Source organism: Triticum urartu, chromosome 1A (genome assembly GCF_056163025.1).
Source record: "Triticum urartu cultivar PI428250 chromosome 1A, HENAU_Tu73, whole genome shotgun sequence".
NCBI classification, from domain to species: domain Eukaryota; kingdom Viridiplantae; phylum Streptophyta; class Magnoliopsida; order Poales; family Poaceae; genus Triticum; species Triticum urartu.
This window is the reverse complement of record NC_141873.1, coordinates 432,419,643-432,430,462: the sequence shown is the minus strand read 5'-3', so window position 1 is coordinate 432,430,462 and position 10,820 is coordinate 432,419,643. Positions and strand designations below refer to the sequence as shown.

The window sequence follows — 10,820 nt, the reverse complement described above, 5'->3', positions numbered from 1 at the left end:
ATCCACATGTTAACTCTATCTATCTCAAAATGATAAGTGTGGACCCCACTTGTTAGGAGTAAGCAAGCGAATAATTTTAGAGAAAATAAGAATGCTATTAGGATTAAGTGGGACCCATATTTTATTGTAGCAAGATCGAGGGAGAGCTGACATTCCAACAATTGACTACTTATATTTAGGAACGAAACATACGGATGTATATGGACATATTTTAGAGTGTAAATTCACTCATTTTGCTCCATATGTAGAAAAACTTATATTTAGGAATGGAGGGAGTACAAGTGAGCATGAATTGTGCCGCTGCGTATTAGAACTTATTAAAGCCTGATTCACATCATTGTGCTCAATAAAAGGAATGAGAAATATAAAGGTCAGTGGGGAGCTTCCCTCACTATCATAATTCCTCAAAAAAAAGGAATGGAAGAACCCCCAATAGAAAAATATTGGAAGATCTCTGTAATTAAGACATTTTGGCCTCGATAAGAAAACCAAAAATAATGTCTAGCACTATTTTTTTCCTTGTGCTTGCCCTCAATTCAATTTTCATGAAAGAAAAGATATTCAATCTCATACTTTTAACGCTAAAACATATGATTAAATGATCCAGAACATGTAGCGTTACTCCAATAGATATTCATCAGTACATCATCAAACTGTTCTGCCTGCACCACGTCATTGACAAACAACATCTTTGATTTGAGCATCCGCAAAGTGTTCACCTTCAGTCACCAGATTACAGGTCTTCATATTGCAGACTTGCATTTCAATGAAGTTAGCTCAATGTTGTCCCATGCCATCCCTTTAAAAATAGAAATAAAAATAACTCAGATATATACACCATCTGAACATCTGAGTATGTTGTTTGCGAACAGTATAAACAGATAAGATGAATTGTCACTTGAAAAGGGTAGTTTAAAAAAAGACAAACAAGAAAGACAAATGGCATTGCAGTGGAGTATATTGGTAAAGAAAATAGTTCTGCACTCAATATTAATGCAAATGCAATTGCATCATATATTTGACATGGATTCAGATGGTAATGTCATCGCCTAGCTTGACATAATATTCAGAACACCACATAGCCATGGCGTTGCGGTGTGGCCTCAATGAGCAGGCACAGCCTCTGGTAAGGACTACAACTGACATGCAATGACTGGTAGCAAACATGCTGCAGCCAGGCATGGTGTGTGTGTGTTCAGGTGTAACAAGAGGCTGAACGCGGCGACAGGGCAGCATACTCGAGAAAAATTGGAGTCCTCACCACAGTCCAGCCGTACCAATGTCGGATTAGGCGTGAGAGAATGAAATGAGGCATGAGAGGATAGAGAAAACAATCAGAAGGGTTGTAGCCAGAATCAAGAGTAAGACAGTAACATGAGAAGGCCAGCAAAGCTAATACTACAGGGGTTTTAGCTAATGGCACTCCCGTGTAAAGAGAATGGCTCACTGGCCCAGTACTGGCAGAGCTTGAGCATAATTCAAGAGGGGGCCATTACTCGAAGGGAACCAAATTAATAGCATTTTCTTCGATGGATGGAAAAATTAAGGGGGGAGGGGGGCATGGGCCCTGTTGGTCTACACTAAGCTCCACCATGGCCAGCACTCAGTTAGACGATATAAAAGTATATGCCATGGTTTTTAAGGCGTCTGCGTTAGGATGCTTAGGCGCCCTGGCAGCGCCTTGGAAATCTGCCAGCTTTAGGCGCTTAGTCTGCCTTAGTGCTCAGGTGCCCGCTTAGGCGTCAGAGCAGGGGTAGAACGCCTTAGGACACTTTACTGCCTTAAAAACCATGGTATACGCTATCTCAAACAAAAGGATTCTAACAGAAACAGCCAGAGATGTGACCTGATTGACCCAAAGTAAACCAAAGAAATTTTGCCAACAGAGAAGTATGTGCTAATAAAGCTTCATAGACGCTTGTCCCCCCTACAGAAATTAGAGGACAATATAGTTTTATGCTTTAGAACAGCAATCAAAATAATGTGGTTCCAAGAATTCACTTCAAAATAGCACCATGCTAGTGGCGACAGAAGGCTGCTGAAAGAATTACAGTCCCATTTGTACAGATAATGGACAATCCCATGTAAAGAGCAAAAGATCCAATAAGGAGAAATAGAGTACTCTAGACTCTTAAGGAAAACTTGATGGCAGAAGGACCAAAGCTTATACTCACTCATTTCGCTCTGTACGTAGTCCATATTGGAATCTCTAAAAAGGACTTATATTTACGAACGGAGGGAGTCCATATTGGAATCTCTACACAACTGAAGCAGCTACAACTCAAACACTGGAACAGCCTAACAGAAGATTCAAGGCAACAACATATTAAATGCTTCAATTAATCTATATATATAGAGAGAGAGATTAAAGAGAATGGCTCACTGGCCCAGTACTGGCAGAGCTTGAGCATAATTCAAGAGGGGGCCATTACTCGAAGGGAACCAAATTAATAGCATTTTCTTCGATGGATGGAAAAATTAAGGGGGGGAGGGGGGCATGGGCCCTGTTGGTCTACACTAAGCTCCACCATGGCCAGCACTCAGTTAGACGATATAAAAGTATATGCCATGGTTTTTAAGGCGTCTGCGTTAGGACGCTTAGGCGCCCTGGCAGCGCCTTGGAAATCTGCCCGCTTTAGGCGCTTAGTCTGCCTTAGTGCTCAAGTGCCCGCTTAGGCATCAGAGCAGGGGTAGAACGCCTTAGGACACTTTACTGCCTTAAAAACCATGGTATACACTATCTCAAACAAAAGGATTCTAACAGAAACAGTCAGAGATGTGACCTGATTGACCCAAAGTAAACCAAAGAAGTTTTGCCAACAGAGAAGTATGTGCTAACAAAGCTTCATAGACGCTTGTCCCCCCTACAGAAATTAGAGGACAATATAGTTTTATGCTTTACAACAGCAATCAAAATAATGTGGTTCCAAGAATTCACTTCAAAATAGCACCATGCTAGTGGCGACAGAAGGCCGCTGAAAGAATTACAGTCCCATTTGTACAGATAATGGACAATCCCATGTAAAGAGCAAAAGATCCAATAAGGAGAAATAGAGGACTCTAGACTCTTAAGGAAAACTTGATGGCAGAAGGACCAAAGCTTATACTCACTCATTTCGCTCTGTACATAGTCCATATTGGAATCTCTAAAATGGACTTATATTTACGAACGGAGGGAGTCCATATTGGAATCTCTACACAAATGAAGCAGCTACAACTCAAACACTGGAACAGCCCAACAGAAGATTCAAGGCAACAACATATTAAATGCTTCAATTAATCTATATATATATATTACTATAACACAGCAACACTAGAGGACATGCAACGGCAGAAGGCAGCAAAATAGAAACTTTGGGGCAGGAGTAAAGCAACAGAGAATAACATAGGGAAAACAACCCTGATTAGTAGGATGGTATGGGTCAGTCACTGTGCAGAGAGTTGACAATGAAAGAAGGGGACACTTCAAAGTGATTCATACAAGGAGCAGACAACATGCAGTAAGCTATAAAGCGTGCACCAAAGCCAAAGTTCTTTGAGAATCCTACACCGAATGCAACCGGGCAGCATGTCTATTGCACCATAGGTACGATAAATAAGGAAAAAACCAGTGTTTACCACTACAATATCCAACAGAAAGCTAAGCAAAGGCAACCATGTTATATAATACTCCCTCCATCCCAAATTACTTGTCTTAGATTTGTCCAATCAATCTAAGACAATTAATTTGGGACGGAGGTTGTATGTATGTAAGAATGTGCGTGAATGACATCAATTAAGAAAGAAGTTCTTTGAGAATCCTACATGGAATGAAAAACCAGGCAGCATGTCTATTGCACCATAGGTACGATAAGTAGGGAAAAACACCAGTGTTTACCAGTACCGTATCCAACAGAAAGCTAAGCAAAGGCAACCATGTTATATAATATGTAAGAACGTACGTGAAAGATGTCATTTGAATATTAAGGGAGCTTCTTGTAGCCAGTTACCTGCTCGCCTTTTGAAGGTATTTGGAGAAGACAGTTGGAAGTTGGGTGGTATTAGAGAACTTGTCTTCTACATTCACATCAGTACATGACTGCAGATCCACATGGTTCATGTCAACCATGATCATCCACTCCTTGCCATCAAATTCCTTCGCCCTCAGCAGGCAGCACAGAACACCCGGGTCATCCATGCTGATAACTGGGAACTCAGGAAGACGCCGAGGTAAGCCCAGACCTCGGTAACGAGGTTGTGCCCAGAGACAATCCAGGTTGATCTCACAATGCACCTCCCACTCGAACTTGGAGTTCAACGTCCAAATGGTGATTTTGTGGGTTAGCTGCTTCTGCCGCCGTTGGCTTCTCTTAGGAGGAATCCCTTGCCAGCCAGAGTGGATAGTTTCATGAAAGCCATTGTCAATGTGGATATAGCGGATCATGCCTTGGCTGATGGACACACTTCGGAACCTCCCTGGGAAGTACCTCGGGATCCGAGCGTCATCAGGGTATTTGATTCCTCCAGGAAAAGGCACGAAGTGGAGCACCGAGGAGTCCACATTTTTGGAGAAGTCGCAGAGCACAACGCCGCTGAAGTAGTCCATCCAGCAAAGGAAACGGCCGTCGAAAGCAAACACATCATCGGTCCACTAGAGGTCAGGGAGCTTATCAGCAAGCACCTTGGTGATGATTCTCCACTCGTTGGCGCCGGAGTTGAAGACACAGAGTTCAGCACTAACGCCCTTTTTCTTGGGGTGGACATTGAGGTCGGCAACGATGTAGCAGTGCTCCGCTTTGAGCTGCAGAATGCCGGTGGTGAACTTATGAGCCAGGAACCGCTTTGTGCTGCGCCGAGGAAGCTGCTGCACCGAGGGGGGAGGAGCAGAGGCCGTGTAGACGAACAGATCTTGCGGAGCGTCCATGTAGCGAATCCGGTCGGGGATCGAGATGTCGAAGAGGACAAGGTTCTTGTCGATTGCCCGGACGAAGGCAAGGAGTCCTTCTGAGCCTTGTCTCTCCGGCCAATGGAGGTTGAAGTAGGAGGACCCTAGAGGAGCTGCGAGGGTGAAGGAGACGAAGCAAGAGTGGCCGCTGTCAATCTTGACTGGAGCGGCGGTCTTGTTCTTGTTGACGGCCTCACCAGCAGCGTCTAGGTCATCGTGGCACCGTTTGCGGAAGATGCGTTCCAGCATCACCCAATCGGGGAAGACGACGGTCTCCTCCTCCGGCTTTGGGGCGCCTCCGGTGGCCATGGCGATCGCGATCGGAAATAAAGCCGCCGCCGCCGCCGCCCTAACCCTAACCCTAGTTTTTGGTGGAGGAACTAGTGGAGGGGGAGGAAGGAAGGGCGACAGACTCAATATTATACCGTCTCATTGGGCCACACACGCTAAAGAAGGGCGATAAACTAGAAGGGGCGGCTCATTGGGCCAGGAACTCAGTCGCACGCACAAGCGAACGAAGCGGGCCGTCTCGTTGATGTCCCTCCTTTCTGAAAGAAGTCTATTTTTCACCCTCAAATGTAGCCTAAGGGACAAATACCCCCCTGAACTCAAATTTGGTATGATCTTAACCCCCAATTCCTTAAAACCGGGTAAATCTCCCCCTTAGGTGGTTTTGCATCAATTTTAGGCGGTTTTGCGGCCAGAAAGTGTGACATGGCATGACCAAAACTCTATCTGCTCGCCTCCTGATGCACGTCGTCTGCCATGGCGCTGCCTCCTGTTTGCGTCGTCGTTGTTGCTGTTCCTCTCACTCTACGCGCTCCTCGAGGGCACCGGCGACGGCGACACGATCTCCATGGCCTACGAACAGATCGTTGCGCGGTGGGACGGGCTGCCGGCGCCCCGATGCTTTGCGACTCATCGTTCCTCTCCCGCCGGCTGCCGCTCCAGTTTTTAGCTGCGGCGGGGTGGGTCGTCCTCGTCGCGCAGTGCATGCAGCCACTCCAGTAGGTGTTGTACCGTCCGCTCATGTTTGACCTGGCCACCACGCCCGTTCCATGCTGGCTGGCCGGCTCGCTACTCTCACTCGCTCTGCGCAGGTGGTGGACGGCGGGCGCGGGTGCTTGTTCGCCGCGGGCGCCAGCTAAAACCTAGTTGTCGCGTGCTCCAGGAAGATATGGGACCCCGACAGGCCGTCCGCACCGTGGGGGACGCTCCCTCCGCTGCGGGACTGGGCGGTGAACTGGCACGCCGGAGACACCGCCTGCTCGGGCTGGGAGATCTGTATGGTCAACCTACGCGGCAGCGGCACCAAGGAGGCTGTGGCGTTCGACCCCGTGGCCTGCAGGTGGGAGGACATGCTCGCTAGGTGGAAGGGCCCTGCCGCAGCGTTCCAGGGCGACGGTGACATGATCTTCGCCGTGGACGAGGAGCACGGCGCGCCCAACGCTTACGGGGGATCTGGACGAAAAGCCAAACTGTAGACTAAGAAGAAAAGTGGGTTGAGGATTTGGACGGCAACAACTTCTACAGCAGCATCCTCGTTTCCATGGTCTACAACGATGTCCATTGCGAATGAAGAAAAAAGAATGGAGCAAGGATGAACTGGTTTGATGCAAAGAAAAACTGGTCTGGTGCCATGTCAAGAGTCAAACACCTAATCATCTTCCAAAACCACCTAAAATCTGACAAGTCGATAGTAAAACCACTAAAGGGGGTTATATATCTGGTTTTGAAGATTTTGGGGTGGAAATTGTACCAAATTCGAGTTCAGGGAGGTATATGTCCCTCAGGACGCATTTGAGGGTGAAAAATGAACTTCTTTCTTATATCTATATCTATATCTACCCTTGTCTCAAAAAAGAATCTATATCTACCCCTCAAAAAAAATCTATATCTTATACCTATTCTTATATCCTATCCTATACCTAATACCTATACCTACCCCTCAAAAAAATCTATATCTTATACCTATTCCTATATCCTATCCTATACCTAATCTATACCTACTAATTCCACAAAAAAATCTTTATCTTTACCTAATAATAAAACAAGGTGTGTTTCACCAATTTTTTCAGGAAACAATTCCTTATTTAACATTATCTTAAATTCTGTTCCTTATTTGATATTGAGAAACTTTTTTTCCCTATCTAACGAGTCTAAATTTTATGCCTTTTATGACACTTTCATCCATTTTCAGCCTAAATAGTACCGGAAAAAATTCTTTTATCCTTCATGTGATATGTGTGTAGGACAGTAGCACACAAGCAACATCGGTACGAGCGCAGTAGCACACACATAGCAGCACATACATATACGGCAACACACAACACACATATACCCACACAGCAGCACACACACACGCACGCAGCAGCACTCACACGCAGCAGCAGCACACACGGCAGCACAGACGCACGCAGCACACATGCACGCAACAACACGCGCATGTGCACACACACACGCGCACGTACATAACCAGTAGCAAACACACACACACGTACACACACAGTAGCAAACACACACAACAGCACACATGCACGCAACAACGCGCACACACACACACACACACACACTCAGCAGTAGCACACACGCACGCGCAAACATACCACTTGAGGGCAAAAGGGTCATTTTAGGTGTCATTTAGGCTCAAAATAAACAGAAATGTTATAAAAGGCATAAAATTTAGACTCGTTGTTAGATAGGGAAAAAACTATTTGTCGATGTCAAACAGGGCATGAAATTTAGATACGGTGTTAAATAAGGAATTCTCTCTTTTTTCATCCGTTCACTGTGGAAAAATATTTTTTTTATCTGAGGTGGTACTAAATTCTTATGTGTTCATCTGCTAAAAAAAGGCTTTTCCAGAATTTCGTACATGGGCCGCGCGCTGTGGCCCAACAACGCCAGTAGACTTATTTCTCTGCACACGCAGCTGGAAAAATTCTCTTTTCCGCATAGAGCGACAAATAGTTGGAGCTTTGCACAGGGCAACCAATAATATGCTGGCTTATTTTTCTTTGTTTATGTGTTTTACTTCTATTTTTATTCTCCTTCCCCTATCTTTTTTTCCCTACCAAGCTTACTTTTCTTATAGAATTTATTTCATATATTCAAAATTCTCAAAAAAGTTCAGTATTTCTAAAAAAAAATCAAATTATAGAAAATGTTCAGAATTCCAATTTTTTTGCTATTTTAAAAAAATATTCGGAACTTGAAAAAGTTTCACATTTTTACAAAAACTTTTTACTGTTTTACAAAATTGTTCGAGATTTCTACAAGGAAAATGGAATTTTCTAAAATTCGAAAAACACTCTCGTTTTAGTGAATTTTTCACAATTCAAAATAATGTTAAAAGATACACATTTTCAAAAACAATATGAATTTTCAACACATGTTCCCATTCTAAAAAAATGTTCACAAATTCCTATAATGTTCATGTTTTTATAAAAGAAGTTGGTGTTTTCAAAAAATGTTTGTGAATTTTAAAAGATGATCCTGTTTCTAATTTTGTTCGTGTTTTTCTGTAAGCGTGCATAATTTTGAAAAAAATAGGATTTAAATAATGTTTCATGTTTCCTACAATATTCAAAAACTTCATACATTAAAATCTCTCGATTGAAAGGAAAAGTATATTGAATAATTCATGGGCCTTCTCTGGCGTACGATGACATAACAAAATTCTTAAATGCCCTCGATCAATGAATCGAAATGTAACGGATTGATTACTTCACACCCGACAAAACCGAGAAGCTAGATTTTCCGTTTTCACGTACATACTCAATTTTGCTTGCACATATACTAACTTTAAGTGCATAATATATTTTTTTCCGTTGCAACGCACGGGCATATGTGCTAGTAATATTAAAAGGAGGGGGCTTTCATAGTTCTGCGTATGTCGCCTTTTTCTATCCGTTGATTTTATGTTAATCATAAAAATCAATGGCTGAGATTTAAAATCTCTCCTATCTAAGAAAAAGGAACGATCTGTGATGAACAACCACCTGCGCACGTATTGATCGATCTCTATGTAGGATCAATAGCTCGGACCAGCAGTCGCGTGAAAAAGCCCAGCCCACACAATCCAATCAGCCCCTATACAAGTGAAAATAAAAAAACGACATATCTCGTGGTTCTCCTTTTGTCACATACTCTATTAAAATAGGATTTAGGAAGGCTCCAGCGCAAATTAAGCAGATTCATCGAGAATTAAAGGAACGACACTTGGGAGCTACATTATTCAAATCAAGATTACATCGAATATGTAAGTCTCATCTCACTGCAAGCATGCATCATGGCACTTGAGGGCTAATGCAAAGTTATTTTAACTCGCCTCATTGAAGACCCAACCCATCACATAGTGATGAGCCGGCCCTTGGGGGCTACTAATTGCTCCTGTCAAAGGTAACCCGAAACTTGGGAGCTACATCATTTGGTGTTATTTTTTGAAGTACATGTAAAGTCCCATCTTAGTACTCCCTCCGTTCGTTTATATAACCTGTATTATTTTTAACACGATGACTAAGGCACACAATTATAGACAAAGTAGTGCAAAATTACCCATGGTAAATTTGTTGTTTAGTGGAAAGTAAATCAATTAGTCCAGAAAAGTAAGAAATACATGCAATCACCAGAGAGATACTTTTTTTCTTTTGCTGCAAGAAGAGATAAACACAATTAGAAAAGAGATACTTTCCTTTTCTGGAGGGCTAATAAAGGAATTATGTCGAATTAGAAAAAATGCACCTTACATTATCAACGTTTATCAAAAAACAAATACACCTAATATAATGAAATGGAGGGAGTATTATCTTACTGAGCCGGCCCTTGGGGGCTACACATTGCTGCTCAGATCTACATGATCATATCTATAAAGTCCCAGCTCATTATTGCATAATGGCCCGACACTTGGAGGCTACACATGAGAAGTTCAAAATGTTCTATTTATAATTGGCGACTTACATGGACAGTCCAGATTTCTCCAAAGTTACAGTATTTATATTGAAGCAAGTCTTAAGTTGTTACTACGCTCCCTTCTTAAGACTTGGAGGCTACAGGTGATATGCATATAAGGCAGGCACACTTTCAAGCTTGGTGTTAGCAACAATTATGACCCGGTGCTATCAATATTTATAATCTGGCAATTTTGGCAGTCATAACTCGGCAAGCTCTACATCTTCAAGCCAGCTGAAAATCATATGAGTATTTCAAAACCAATATTTTTGTCAAGCTATAGCATTGGAAGCCGAGTCAAATGGATTATTATTTATAATATTTTTCTGCAAGAAGCCAATGTCAGAAAATTGACTATGAAGCTGGCCTATTGACCCAGACTTTTCAGAAGAAGTGCCCGAATTTTTTGCATTGGCAAAATTTGAACATATCTGCTAAATGAGATTTGCTATGAGATCATAGACACGTATTAAGAAGGAAATGACATGGACTTAAGGATGATCAAGTGCCGGTTCAGAAAAACTTTTAAACCGGAGCACAATCTATCAAATTTGTTCTTGTGGTTATTTTGCAGGATCAGTTTAACATGGATAAATCCAAATGAAACTGGGGGCTAATGTCGAGGATATACCCCGCGGTATAACCCGGCCAGAAGTATGACTCGGTCGGACTTGGTGATTCACCAGTACCTGCCCTGATCTCTCCATTAACTGATGACCCGGTCGAGCCTGGCGACTCACGGGTGACCCGGCAGGCGGGTTAGATGGATGACAAGGCCCAAGGCCCAGTAGGCCGCCTCATGTTATGGCGGGCCGGTTTAAGAGGAAAGGCATAAGGAATATTTCCTTACAAAGGAAGCAAGACTAGGATTCCTCTTGTAATAGAATAGTCCTAGTCCTACTAGGACTCCACATGTAACCCGCTCCTCCAACTTATATAAGGAGTG

The 10,820-nt window shown here is 43.2% G+C and overlaps 1 long non-coding RNA gene across 1 annotated transcript; it reads right to left on the bottom strand.

The window, feature by feature from the left end:
* Nucleotides 1-343: 343 nt before the first annotated feature.
* Nucleotides 344-3,989, bottom strand: LOC125535014 (uncharacterized). Its single transcript, XR_015613948.1, has 2 exons — nt 3,942-3,989; nt 344-799 (listed from the first exon to the last, which is right to left on the bottom strand). It is a non-coding gene; the product is annotated as an uncharacterized LOC125535014 (long non-coding RNA).
* Nucleotides 3,990-10,820: the final 6,831 nt, after the last annotated feature.